The following is a 12,509-nucleotide window of genomic DNA, read 5'->3' on the forward strand; positions in this document are numbered from 1 at the left end:
TCTGCCTGTGTCTCTGCCTCTCTTGCTCTCTGTGTCTCTCGTAAATAAGTAAATAAAATCTTTAAAAAAAAAAAAAAAAAAATTCCAGTGCCATTCTCCCTGGTATCTGCCCTTCCCTCCCTCCTTTGCTCTATGTCTCTCCCACTTTGTACATCCCACCTCTTCTACTAAATGCCTGGCCTTTACAAAAAATTTGAAGTTTTGTTTCCTGCTCTAAATTTCTAATCTGGGATCCCTGGGTGGCGCAGCGGTTTAGCGCCTGCCTTTGGCCCAGGGCACGATCCTGGAGACCCGGGATCGAATCCCACGTCGGGCTCCCAGTGCATGGAGCCTGCTTCTCCCTCTGCCTGTGTCTCTGCCTCTCTCTCTCTCACTGTGTGCCTATCATAAATAAATTTAAAAAAAATTAAAAAATAAATAAATAAATAAATTTCTAATCTAATAAATTAAAATTTTTATATTTCTTTTATGAAAAGAAATCTGCCTATGTAATATTCCGTAGAAAAAGGCTCCCTAACACTCATAGCAGCATTCCACAGTTGGCAGTCTCAAATTCACATGGTAGTCAATTAAGAGACCACCAATCGGGGTAGCCCGGGTGGCTCAGCGGTATAGCGCCGCCTTCAGCCCAGGGTGTGATCCTGAAGATCCAGGATAGAGTCCCACGTCGGGCTCCCTGAGTGGAGCCTGCTTCTGCCTCTGCCTGTGTCTCTGCCTCTCTCTCTGTGTGTCTCTCATGAATAAATAAATGAAATCTTCAAAAAAAAAAAAAAGAGAGAGACCACCAATCATGCAAAAGAACACCGATAATCCATACATTCATTTACCTTCTGGTATTACATGCACAATAAATGGACAGGAATAAGTTAAAGTCACCAGAGAGACTATGTTCTCCCATCTACCCAGTAGCCTAGTCATAATCATAAAATCCTTCTTTGAAATATCTCTGAAATGGAAAGAAGCATAACTGCTACCAACACAGGAAAATATTTAAAATACCTGATTTTTTTTAAACTAGAATAGTCATTAAATTAACCACATAACAGATCCATTAATTTATAAGCCAATCTAACTTCTGCATTTACAAGTAAAATCTAAAGCAAACTTGCCTTAAAAGAAGAGAACGAGGACAAGAGTTGGCAAGACAATCATTACTAAGAAACATATCTCAATATGTTCTTTGTGCCTTTGGATTTTTTTTCATATACTTATCTTAAATATACAATTCTATTAAATAAACAGATTATGAAGGCATAGCCAAATTGTTCTCAAAATAGAAATACTTTCCAAATATAAAAACAATCAAGAAGCATTTGTTTTATACTGGCCAATAGAACACTGATTATGCCAAACTTGAAGGAAAAGTTATTTCTGAAAATTGGTTTGTACTTAATAAACAAAAGCATGAAAACAGAATATCAAACATACATACCAATCATTTTAAGAAAGGGAGAAAACTAAAATTTAGTTAAAATTGAATCATATAAATAAAATCCCTTCAATCAATTTGAGGTGTATTAAATGATACAGATAAAACTTGTTAAACATCATAATTTTTTAAAGCATTTTGTTCCTAAGCACTAAAGAGATGGACAATTAAGAGACTTGGTAACTGAATTACATCCTGATATTTCTAAGTAAACAATTTAAACCACATTCACTTTCATAGATAATCAATGAATTATTCAAAGAGTCCTTTCTGATCCAAGTACTTCTGAGGTCTTTGGAGATGATTTCAAATTCTAGTTATGTTCAAATCGGTCCTTCTTTCCTATAAATAATAAGCACAGCAGTCCATCATTTCTCTAGTTTTTAAGATTTTTTAAATAAAATGTTCATGAATCATACACTAGTTCAGATACTTTTGAAAACACTGCAGAATTACTTCAGGATTATTTGTCAAACTCAAGGGCTGAATTTAAATGCTGGACAACATAAGGCCTAACCTAACTTTAGCCCTCTGTCTACATGACACTTTAAAAGATCTTTAACTCAATAAGCAAAAAAGGGATGGATCACGTTCCTATATGTCAGCCACCCTAAAAAGTCTGATACAAACATTCTTCCCAAAACAAACCAGCAATTTGCCTTAAGACTTCACAATTGGCACTAACATACTTTAATGGGTTCACTCAAGATGCTGTAGGATGAAAAAGCCAGAAGGAAACATAGTATCTTATCCAATGATCTGATCCTCTCAGAGGAAAGGCTAAATGACATTAAAATATTTTGTACTGGGAACCTGGGTGGCTCAGCGGTTGAGTGTTTGCCTTCAGCTCAGGTCATGATCCCGGGATTCCAGGATCGAGTTCCGCATCCAGCTCCCGCAGCGGGCCTGCTTCTCTCTCTGCCTATGTCTCTGCCTCTCTCTGTGTGTCTCTCATGAATAGACTAATAAAATCTTTTTTAAAAAAAATATTTTGCACTATCTCTTTCATATTTCCTAAATCCAAGAGCAGTCATGCAGAAAGGTGCACCTAACACAATACACTAAGGTACATGCACACCGAGACACACACACACACAATACATGCTACCTCCTTCCTAAAGCCACCCAGATTTCTAGTAGCTATCCTCCAGCTGTAAAGAAAGGGCAGACGCAATGCAGCACATCAACAGAAACTGCACAATATCCAATCCACTAGTTATCCCTTAGGTGATGGAGAAAGGGCAAAAGATACTCTTGTGCATTTTTGATTATTATTTTTCAACTACCTGCCTTTCAGGATAATACAACATATACTGGCTCTCATCTTTTCTCGTACTAGCTTACTGTTTCCGAGAAATCCAATGTTACTCAAAAATTTTAAAGGAATATTTTAGAGAAATTGTTACATATTAGTCATTCAAATCCTGATCAAGTACATACATTCCCTCAAATAATTCACAATTCTGAAGGTGGAATGAGAGAAATTTTAAATATACTTATGTGTAGTAATAGAATTATTAGAAAATTTATATCCCATAGTGTTCAGGAAATGTCATATACATTTAGAAAAATACACTCTAAATATATTATACAAGGTTATCATGAGAAAGTAACAATGAGGTCTAAAGAGAAAGTATCAAAAATCTAAAAGTACATGAAGACATAAGACAGACGGGTGATCAAAACCTGCTCTTATAGGGGTCCCCGAGGGGCCCGGTCAGTTAAGTATCCAACTCTTGATTTTGGCTCAGTCATGATCTCAGGACCTGAGATCAAGCCCAGGGTCAGGCTCCACACTCAGCAGGGAGTCTGCTTCTCTCCCTCTGCCCCTTCCCCTGCTCTCTCTCAAATAAATAGATGTGGTCCACACAACCTAAAGTATTTACAATCGGAAAGGAAAGGAAAGGAAAGGAAAGGAAAGGAAAGGAAAGGGAAAGGGAAAGGGAAAGGGAAAGGGAAAGGGAAAGGGAAAGGAAAGGGAAGGGAAGGGAAAGGGAAAGGAAAGGGAAAGGAAAGGGAAAGGAAAGGGAAAGGAAGGGAAAGGAAAGGGAAAGGAAAGGGAAAGGAAAGGGAAAGGGAAGGGAAAGGGAAGGGAAAGGGAAGGGAAAGGGAAAGGAAAGGAATACACCACCACCCAATACATGTAGGTATCTGTTGACCTACAAATGTTTTGATATTAGCTATAATGTAAAATTCACAAAGTGAATTATTCTTTCTAAACAATATATTTGAGATAAATTCACCTAATAAATAAATTAATCCATGCTACATTTACCCTTAAGAATACAGCAATGATTTTTTTTTTTTTAAGTACACATTTAAATTATCTAGAGGGTGCAGCCTGGGTGGCCCAGTGGTTTAGCACCACCTTCAGCCCAGGGCATGATCCTGGAGACCCAGAATCGAGTCCCGCATCAGGCTCTCTGCGTGGAGCCTGCTTCTCCCTCTGCTTTTGTCTCTACCTCTCTCTCTCTCTCCCCCCATGTGTGTCTCTCATGAATAAATAAATAAAATCTTTTAAAAAATTAATAAATAATCTAGAGGATTTGTTACAAAAAATACTTAACAAAAATTGTGCACCCAATAATTCTACACACTGAACTGGTCATTGTAAGACATTAAGACTTTAAAGAAACAGAAGTACCAAGTCTTAATATTCTTATAATTTGGCTAATATCTTCACCTGATTCAAAACAACCATAAATACTTATAATTGTACACCTAAGGTAAATGCTTTATAATTTATTTTCAGTACCACTCAAAATTACACCCTTAAGTTTCTTCAAAGATACTTTTGGCTATGACACCTAGCCAGTAGATCACTATATGCAAATTATTTATCTTTGATCAAAAAATGCAAGTAGTCCCTACTTTTTAGCTGCTATAAGCAGCACTGTCCCTGTTCTTCAACTCATAGTTTTCATCACTCTGGAGGCAAAAGTAGTTTGAACAGCCAACTTTACACACAATCATTTTAAGACAGCACCCAAGGAATATATCTCATTTAGAAAACAGAGAGACACCTGGGTGGCTCAGTGGTTGAGTGTCTGCCTTTGACTCAGGTCGTGATCCCAGGGTCCTGGGATGAAGTCCTGTATCAGGCTCCCTGTGAGGAGCCTGCTTCTCCCCTCTGCCTATGTCTTTGCCTCTCTCTGTCTCTCATGAATAAATAAATAAAATCTTTAAAAAAAGAAAGAAAGAGAGGAGAGAAAGAGAGAGAGAGAGAAAGAAAGAAAGAAAGAAGAAAAGAAAAGAAAAGAAAAGAAAAGAAAAGAAAAGAAAAGAAAAGAAAAGAAAAGAAAAGAAAAGCAGACAACACCTAAAACAGCCAATCCAAGTGTTGTAATGGAATGAAGCTCATACTGTATTGTTGGCAGATTTGGCAGTTGTCTACTCTAGCGTTCCATAAACTACAGGTCAAACCCAACCTACCTCCTGTTTTTATGTATAGTTGACCCTTGAAGAACAAGAGTTTGAACTGCACTGATCCACTTACACATGAATTTTTTTCAATAAATACAGTACAGAATTGTCAATATATTTCCTCTTCTTTGTAATGTTCTTAATAACATTTTTTCTCTAGCTTAATTTATTGTAAGAATGTGGTGTATGATACATATAACCTACAAAATATGTATTAGACTATGTTATCAGTAAAGCTTCAAGGCAACAGTAGGCTATCAATAGTTACATCTGGAGTGAGTCAAAGGCCTACACAAATTTTCAGCTGCCCAGGAGGCTGGTACCCCAAACCCTTGCATTGTTTGAGGGTCCGCTGTTTACTGGAACACACAATCACACTCATTTGCTTATATACTATCTATGGCTACTTTCACACCACAAGAGCAGAACTCATTTGTTGCACCAGATGTGGTCCACAAAATCTAAAATATTTACTGACTGGCCCTTTGCAAAAAAAAAAAAAAAAAAAGCTTACCAACCCCTAAAACGTCTTCTCCACACAATGAGATGTTAGAGGCAACACATAATGTCTCCAAGCACCATCTCTAAAGTAAGTGAATTGAGCTGCTCTCAGCCTCGGTGTAGGTTTTTAGATCATCTGATGCTAAAACACAAATGTAGACCCAAGCCTCTTTAATCATCCAGTATCAACCCCAAAGGGGCCAAGGCAAAGCACAATGAGGTTACCACTCCCTCCTACCAGAGTCACACCTTTCCCACTATCTTTACTAGTAAATCATGTCAACCTGAAAATGCTGTCCTTAAAGTTAATCTAAACATGGTTTCACCTGCATAAAATATGTTGCGGAAAATAGAGGGGTGGAGAAGGCACCCATATGGCACATATTTCAGTCCTGTACCTTCATCTTAGGATCAATTGAGATCTGGCTCCCTACCTAAATACATCTCTTCCCCAGAGGGTTCTGCCATTTGAATTAAACTCTTAAGAAGAGACCAAAGAAGCTAGTAGGAAGGTGACAAACTGAATGAATTAAAGAATACAAAAAGTGTGGATGCGTATATATTACTGACCTTACAATCCTTACTCTTTGTTAGAGTCAACACTAAAAACAAGGCCCATTAGCTGCAGGTTTCACCACACACACACAAAAAATCTTCCAGTGTCTCATGCTTCAAAGACAGATGAATTTTGTCGATGCCAAGTTGTTTCTGTTTGTTTTTTAATAAAAAGGTTTAAAAAAAAAAAAAGGCATTTTCAGCACTGCTGTGCCAACACAGGGATATCCCCTCCATTGTATGGGACACAAAGACACATCAACTGCAAGCAGGGGAAGCAGCCTTCTCTGCCAGCTATTTTTAGCCCTACTTCACTCGTCATGTTAAAGACCAAACTTAGGATAATAATGCTGGGCAAACTTTAAAAGCATGAATTTTATGAAAACAAACCTGTCCTTTTATATAGAAGTTCCTTAACTGTGAAATCCTATATACTCTTCTGAACTTAATCTCAAGGGACCTATATACTCTACAGAAAGCTTGTTAGCTACTTCACAAATATAGACTCACATGTCCAAACACTGAAGTGGTAGCCATGTTTAAAGCCTGTTCCTCCCTTTTGAACTTCAAATCTTACACACTTCTAAAATATGTGTTTCGGGAGAGTCTCATCCATTCTCTGTTCTTACTATATCTTTGCTAACTTTAAACAGATTCCCTTCCCCGCCAAAGTAAAAATACACGGGTTTTTTGGCTCTCTATTCTCTTCTCAGCTCTCCTGAGAAACCTTAATACTGTGAAAATGACTCCTAACTTTACATTTTCAGCATATCACTCATTAGTTTAACTATTTTTCTGTCTTCAGATTGCATCAGCACCAACTTTTTGCCCTAAAATGTAATGTCAAAAACAAAGTCCATTGCCCTATTTCTGAATTATTTTCTATAAGAAACCACTAGCACCAAACTAGAACATCTCCTTTTTCACTCCTCCAGTTGTAGAGCTCTTTGATGACCATGGTTTAAAATGTTGGTTCACTAGAAAAACAAAACTACTCCAGGTATAATGCCTCTTGAACTAAAAATACAATTTCTCCTCAATCACCTAAAACTACCCTCTCGGAACATTGTTCTCAATTGCTCCTTTGGGCTGTATACATGTAACTGCACAAACACAAACTGACTCTAAGCCCACTTAACAACCTCCATCCATATTCCCATCAAGCTAACTTCCTGATTACATTTGTCCCTCACACCCCCCAATTCCAAAAGTCTTAAACACTACCTCCACCTGTATCTTTCTTCCTAAGAGAGACCTTCTTTCCCAGATTTGGTTCAGACGTTCCAATTGGGTTTGTATAGTCCAACACCAACATTTTGCTAATGGAAAATATACAAATACATTTATACCTATAAGGCACCAGAGTAGTATGACATATAATGATTGTAAATAAATATTGGCTCATTCCCCCCTTTTCCTACAATTTTGTAGAATTTATGTTTCATAGCCTATGCCATAAGTAAAAGCATCTCAAAGGCAGGGACCCCAAATACTTTGCTGTTTCTTTGCTACCCAAACATACAATAAAACATTACCGTGCTTTTTAACCAATCTCCAGTCAAAGCAATAAAAAAGAAGTCTTAAAGTTAGTAAGCAACTTCGACAGAGTACAAATCTACACTCAAGTTATAGTTTGCTAGGTATGGCTTCCCTTCCTCCCCAAAAAACAGCCTATGCCCAGACTAGATTTCTCTTCCTCCCATCTTTTGTGAAACATGGGATACAGGACTTCCTCAAGGTCTCAAAATAAGATAACAGATCCAGAGACATTTGCTTTTGATTCAACATCTAACGTTACATCTACTCATCAGAATTTTCATGTCATTACCCATTTAAAATAGATAGAACTTAAGGTTCCTTACAAAAGCATCCCAAGCACAAATATATAAAGAGAAACAAAACAGCTGGAAAAGTTCCAGGAGAGGCAAAACGATCAAGGGATCAAAGAAATCATTCTAAGACTGACACAGAAAACTAGGCATGATGATGGTAAATAAAGAGGAACAATCGAAATCTAAAAAACCAGGAAAAGATGAACTCTAGCCTGTCCTAGCATTCTCAAAACAAAAACGCTGGAGGTGCCTTGGGACTTTAGAGAGACAGGTTTGGGATAAATAAATGAAATGTCAAATATTTCAGGGGCTAGTACACTTGTATAACCCACTACCTCGAAAAAGTACAAAAGAAAACCCTATTTGAGAAAGTTTTAAATATATGTAAAATCAAGATCCTGAATGGAGAAGTTAGCACAGACAATCCCAGCCTTTCATTCATTCCCACAAAGCTTCTCTCAGCAGCAGCTTCACAGGTAGTGAGCCTACACTGTTGTCTGGAGGAGTCACAATTCTCAGTATGGTACTGCCTATGTTCTGTTAAATAAAATTCCACCCTATGCTTAACACTTAAGGTCTATTTAAATACATGGAATGGTCCTTACTTTCCTGCACCTCGCCTGGGCACTTTGACGGGATACCTAAACCTCACCTTCTAATAATGGAAGGGAAGAGAAAAGAATCACTCTTCAAATAATCAAATATCAAAAAGTTTCTCCCTGTTTGGTAGCAAAGTAAGGATAACTCAAACAAGCAAAGTTTCAAGTCATCCTGCCAAATTAAAAAAAAAAAAAAAGTGCTGGCAATTAAGATAGGCTACTCAAAAATTAAAAAAAGGAAAGAAAAGAAAAGAAAAGGCATTTGGGTAGGGGGAAAAAGGTAACAACTTTTATAAACTGCTTGAAGTACTAGATGCTCTTCCCCCAAGTAAGTCATGATTGGTAAGAGTCAACTTCCTGAGTACCTGAAATCTCTTACAGTATCCTGACACGCAGGAGTTGGACCCAGGAAATGAGAAGGTTAAAAAAGAAATAAAGAAAGAAAGAAAAAAAAAAGAAGAAGAAGAAGAAGAAGAAAAAAAAAAAAAAACAACTCCTGTACCAATAGGTACTGAAATGAAAATCTCTCAAGGAAGACTGCAAAAACAAGAAAGGAATTTTACCGAAAGTAAAATTCAGGGGTTCACAGGGTAAAAGGTTCCCTCCCAAGAACCCTAAGAGTTGCCCGAAACAAAAACCACAGCGCTGTTTCACACCCGGTGCACCAGGAAAAGGTGTATTACAGAGATGTCCTTTGTGTGCACATATGCTTTGGCTTCCTCAATTTCCTTTCGCCGATTTCTGGCCAGAAAGGTGCAAGTGTCCGCTCTGGACAAAGACAGAACTCCCCTGAGACAGGGACCTGTAAGCTTGCGCGTTACCCGTACAAAGAGGTGAAGCGTCCCGAGACCCAGGACGGCCCAAACCTTCTCCCCCGCGGTAAAGATACAGATGCACCGCGCCTCATCCACACGCGCACCCGCACCCGCACCCGCACCCGCACCCCGCGAACGCGCGCCCCACTCCGGCAGCGCCAACCCGCCCCCCCCCGCCCCCCGCCCCCGCCCCGGCGCCCTCTCCCCGGGCCACTCACACTTCGCGGGAGAGCCGCGGCGCTGCGAACCGGGCCGGCGCCCGTCCTCCGTCGGGGAGGCGGCGGCCGCGGAAGGCTCCGGCGCTGTGAGGGCGGAGCGGTGCTCGCGCCAAGCCGGGCGGCCAGCCGGGCTCTTCCGCGCTGCCGGGGCCCGGGAGGCGGCGGCCGCCCCGCTTCCCTCCTGCCGCCCTCTTCCTGGGTGTCTTCAGGCTGCGTCTCCTGCCCGCCCCGGGCCGCGTCTCCCGGGACAGTCCCGTCGGCGAGGCTCCAGATTCTGCTCTTCCCAAGTTTTCCTGTTGCGCTGAGGCTGCGGCCGGCCCCCCGGGTCCCCCCCGGCCCCGCCGCCCTCGGGGCTGGGGCGGGGGAGGGGGCTCTGGGAACTCCTCCCGGAGTCCTGCCGAGGAGCCGGGGGGCCGGCGGCTGGCCGAGGGAGAGGACCCCCCCGCGAGGGGGCTGAGGACGGGGGGAAGGCGAGGGAAGGACGGCGGCGCCGCTCCCGCTCTCCCCGCCGCGCCCGGGCCGCCGCCTCACATCGGGGTCCCCGCCCCCCCGGCCGGGGGGTGGCTGCTGAGCTCGGGCCCCCGGCTCATACACTCCGGGGCCAGATGCTACGGCCCCGGGCGGGCGGCCGAGGCGGCGGCGAGGGGGGGGACCCGGCCGGCTCCGCTCGGCGCCGCCCCCGCTCCCGGCTCCCGCATGTGTCGCTGCGGCCGGGACCCCCTCCCTACACGTCGGGGGTCCCTCGCCCCGCGGCCCGGGACGAGACGGAAGCTCCGGCCCGTCCTCGGCGTCTTCGCAGCGCGGAGCGGCTGACGAGTCCCGGCCCGAGGTAGCCGCCTCCCTGCCCCCCAGCCGCCGGCTCCGGCTCCGGCTCGGGCTCGGGCTCGGGCTCGGGCTCGGGCTCCGGCGTGTGCAGCCGCGGCTGCCGGCCGGGAAGGCGAGGGGGGGAGAAGAGGGGCGGCCGCGGCTCCCGCCGGTCCGGGTCAGGACGGAGGTCTCGGCGGCGGCCGGTGCCCGGGGGCCGGGTCCCGCGGACGCTCGCTCGCTCTCACGCTCTCCGCGGCGGCGGCGGCGGCGCCCGGAGCTCCGCTCGCTGTCTCGCTCGCTCTGTGCGGGGCTCTCGCCTCACTCCAGAGAGGGGCGGGAGGAAAGCGGCGCGGCCGGATGACGCAAGTCACCTAGCAACCGCTCCCCTCACCCCCGCCCTTTTCTTTCCGCCGGGACGTTTCCTCCGCGGGCCTTTTTTTTTTTCCCCCGGTTCTAGGCACCCCGCCCTGGGTGACTGCGGCGCGCTCTGATGACGCGGGAAGGGAAGAGGAAGTCGGGGCTCCGCGAGCGGGTGGGTGCGCCTCGGGCCGCGGGACCTGCCGCCGCCGCCGCCGCCGCCTCTGCGGCCGCGTCAGAACCGAGGAGAGGAAGGGGAGGAGCCGAGGGGAGCCTAAGCTGCCGCCTGATCTTACCCCTGACCCGGCGGCGGCGGCGGGGAGAGCTCGCTCCGCAGCGGTCTCCTTCGGGGCAGGCGGTGGCTGCTCCTTTGGGAGCGAGGAGGAAGGCCCGGCCCGCGCGGCCATGCTCGGGCGCGCACCACCCGAAGGTGAGGCATCCAGCCCCGACGGGCCTCGGGAAGCCGGACTGAGCGCGGGCTGCCCCGCCGCCTGACCCGCTGCACCTGCTCCGGGGAGCGAGCGCCCCCTCCCCCTGCGCGGGGCGCGGGCGCGGGGCGAGGCCCGGCCCCCGACACCCGGCAGCGTGCGGTCGGGCCGAGCACATGCTCGGGGATGAATGGACGCCTCCCCCCGGGCACCCGCGGAGCGCAGAGTACTCGATGGGGCGCGAGCGCTCCGGAAGCTGCGTAGCGTCGGAGAGACCAGAGCGGCCAGACAGCCCTTCTCCGCCCCCACCCCCACCCCCACCCCGCGGGGGGACGTAGGGCTGTGGTTTGAGTCCCGAGTCACCATCTGAGCCTTATGCTCCAAAAGGGGGGGGGGGGGGGGGGCGGGGGCGACTGGCCGGGACGAGGGAAGGGGACCATCCTCCCGGAGACTGTGGAGAGATTTTTGACTTTTTTCAGGAGGAGATGTTAGTAGTGTCTCCATTTTAGGAATCATTCTTGCTTGTTGTGAAGCTTTTGGAGAGCTGATTCTGGTCGTTAGGTAAGTGTCCACAACCGTCATCGAGAAAACGTTGGCCTGCGTTTCAGGTCTAATCCAAAGGCTATTTCCTTTCTCAAATAAATATTGTTACTCTTACGCAGCTTCTCCTACAGATGTTACCCTGGAAAGTAAATTCAAGTAAAACTCACCAAGTTGTAAAGTGTAGTTAGTTCTCCAGGAAAGGAAATTTTGAGATGAAAGTGTCAGAATCCTCGGAATCTGCCTGGAACCTGTCCGGGTGAATAGCGTGGAGACTGAGATGAGAAAGCAGCAGCAAGGATGGAAGGACGCAGATTCCAGAGTTCCGCCGCCGGACCCTGGCACACCCCACCTGCTCCCGAAGCAGCATGAATGGATGTTACAAGTCTTTCCGCTTTGGGAACTAAGGAGCGAGTTTTTATAGGCAGATTTTGGAAGCTCAGGGTTTCTACCAGCATCATATGCAAACAGTAGACCAAAGAAGGTTCTAACTGGGCGAACCCAAGGGCTCATTTTTATTAAAATGATGCAGAAAGAGTGATAGGAGTGGGGAAGTGGGTGTTGCAGAAGCAAGAAGAGACTCACAAAGCAGAACTTGCCCAGGTGTCCTTGATGCGAAGTTCCAAGAGCCAGGCTAACTATCCTGTTTAAGCTACTGTGGATTTTACTGCGTTGTCATGATCGCTGCTTTACCATGTCCTTCCAAGTTAAGACTCACAGAGAATCTGATCCCCAAGTGATAGCCCCACATGGTTTTGCCTCTCCCTAATTTCCTGGCAGAAATTGAATGAGTTAAATGCACAAATTTAAGAGATTTTTGTGAAGCTGAGCACCTCAGATTTTAAGCCCTTTGGACACTGGATAAAAAGGGAAAACATGAGAGCTCTGCAACCCAGCAGGGGACACCTCCAGAAAAGTGTGTACTGTACCACATGGGGTTTTTCAGCAGCCTGATGTGTTTTCATTGTAAGTGGCTCCACCTTAGAACCTTAGTACTGAGAGACA

General features: G+C 45.4%; 1 protein-coding gene across 4 annotated transcripts in view; it reads right to left on the reverse strand.

Annotated features, from left to right (window-relative positions):
• The window catches only part of FBXW7 (F-box and WD repeat domain containing 7), a 233,559-nt gene extending 223,258 nt beyond the window's left edge, over nucleotides 1-10,301 (reverse strand). For 3 of the 4 annotated variants that reach the window (XM_049094232.1, XM_025439039.3, XM_049094233.1), the window contains exon 1: nucleotides 9,373-10,301. The gene's annotated coding sequence lies outside the window, so the exon portion shown is untranslated. The remainder of the gene's footprint in view (nucleotides 1-9,372) is intronic. The other variant, XM_035698870.2, reaches the window with a different exon arrangement.
• Between the last annotated feature and the right edge of the window lie 2,208 nt (nucleotides 10,302-12,509).

Source organism: Canis lupus, chromosome 15 (assembly GCF_003254725.2).
Source record: "Canis lupus dingo isolate Sandy chromosome 15, ASM325472v2, whole genome shotgun sequence".
Classification (NCBI taxonomy): Eukaryota; Metazoa; Chordata; class Mammalia; order Carnivora; family Canidae; genus Canis; species Canis lupus.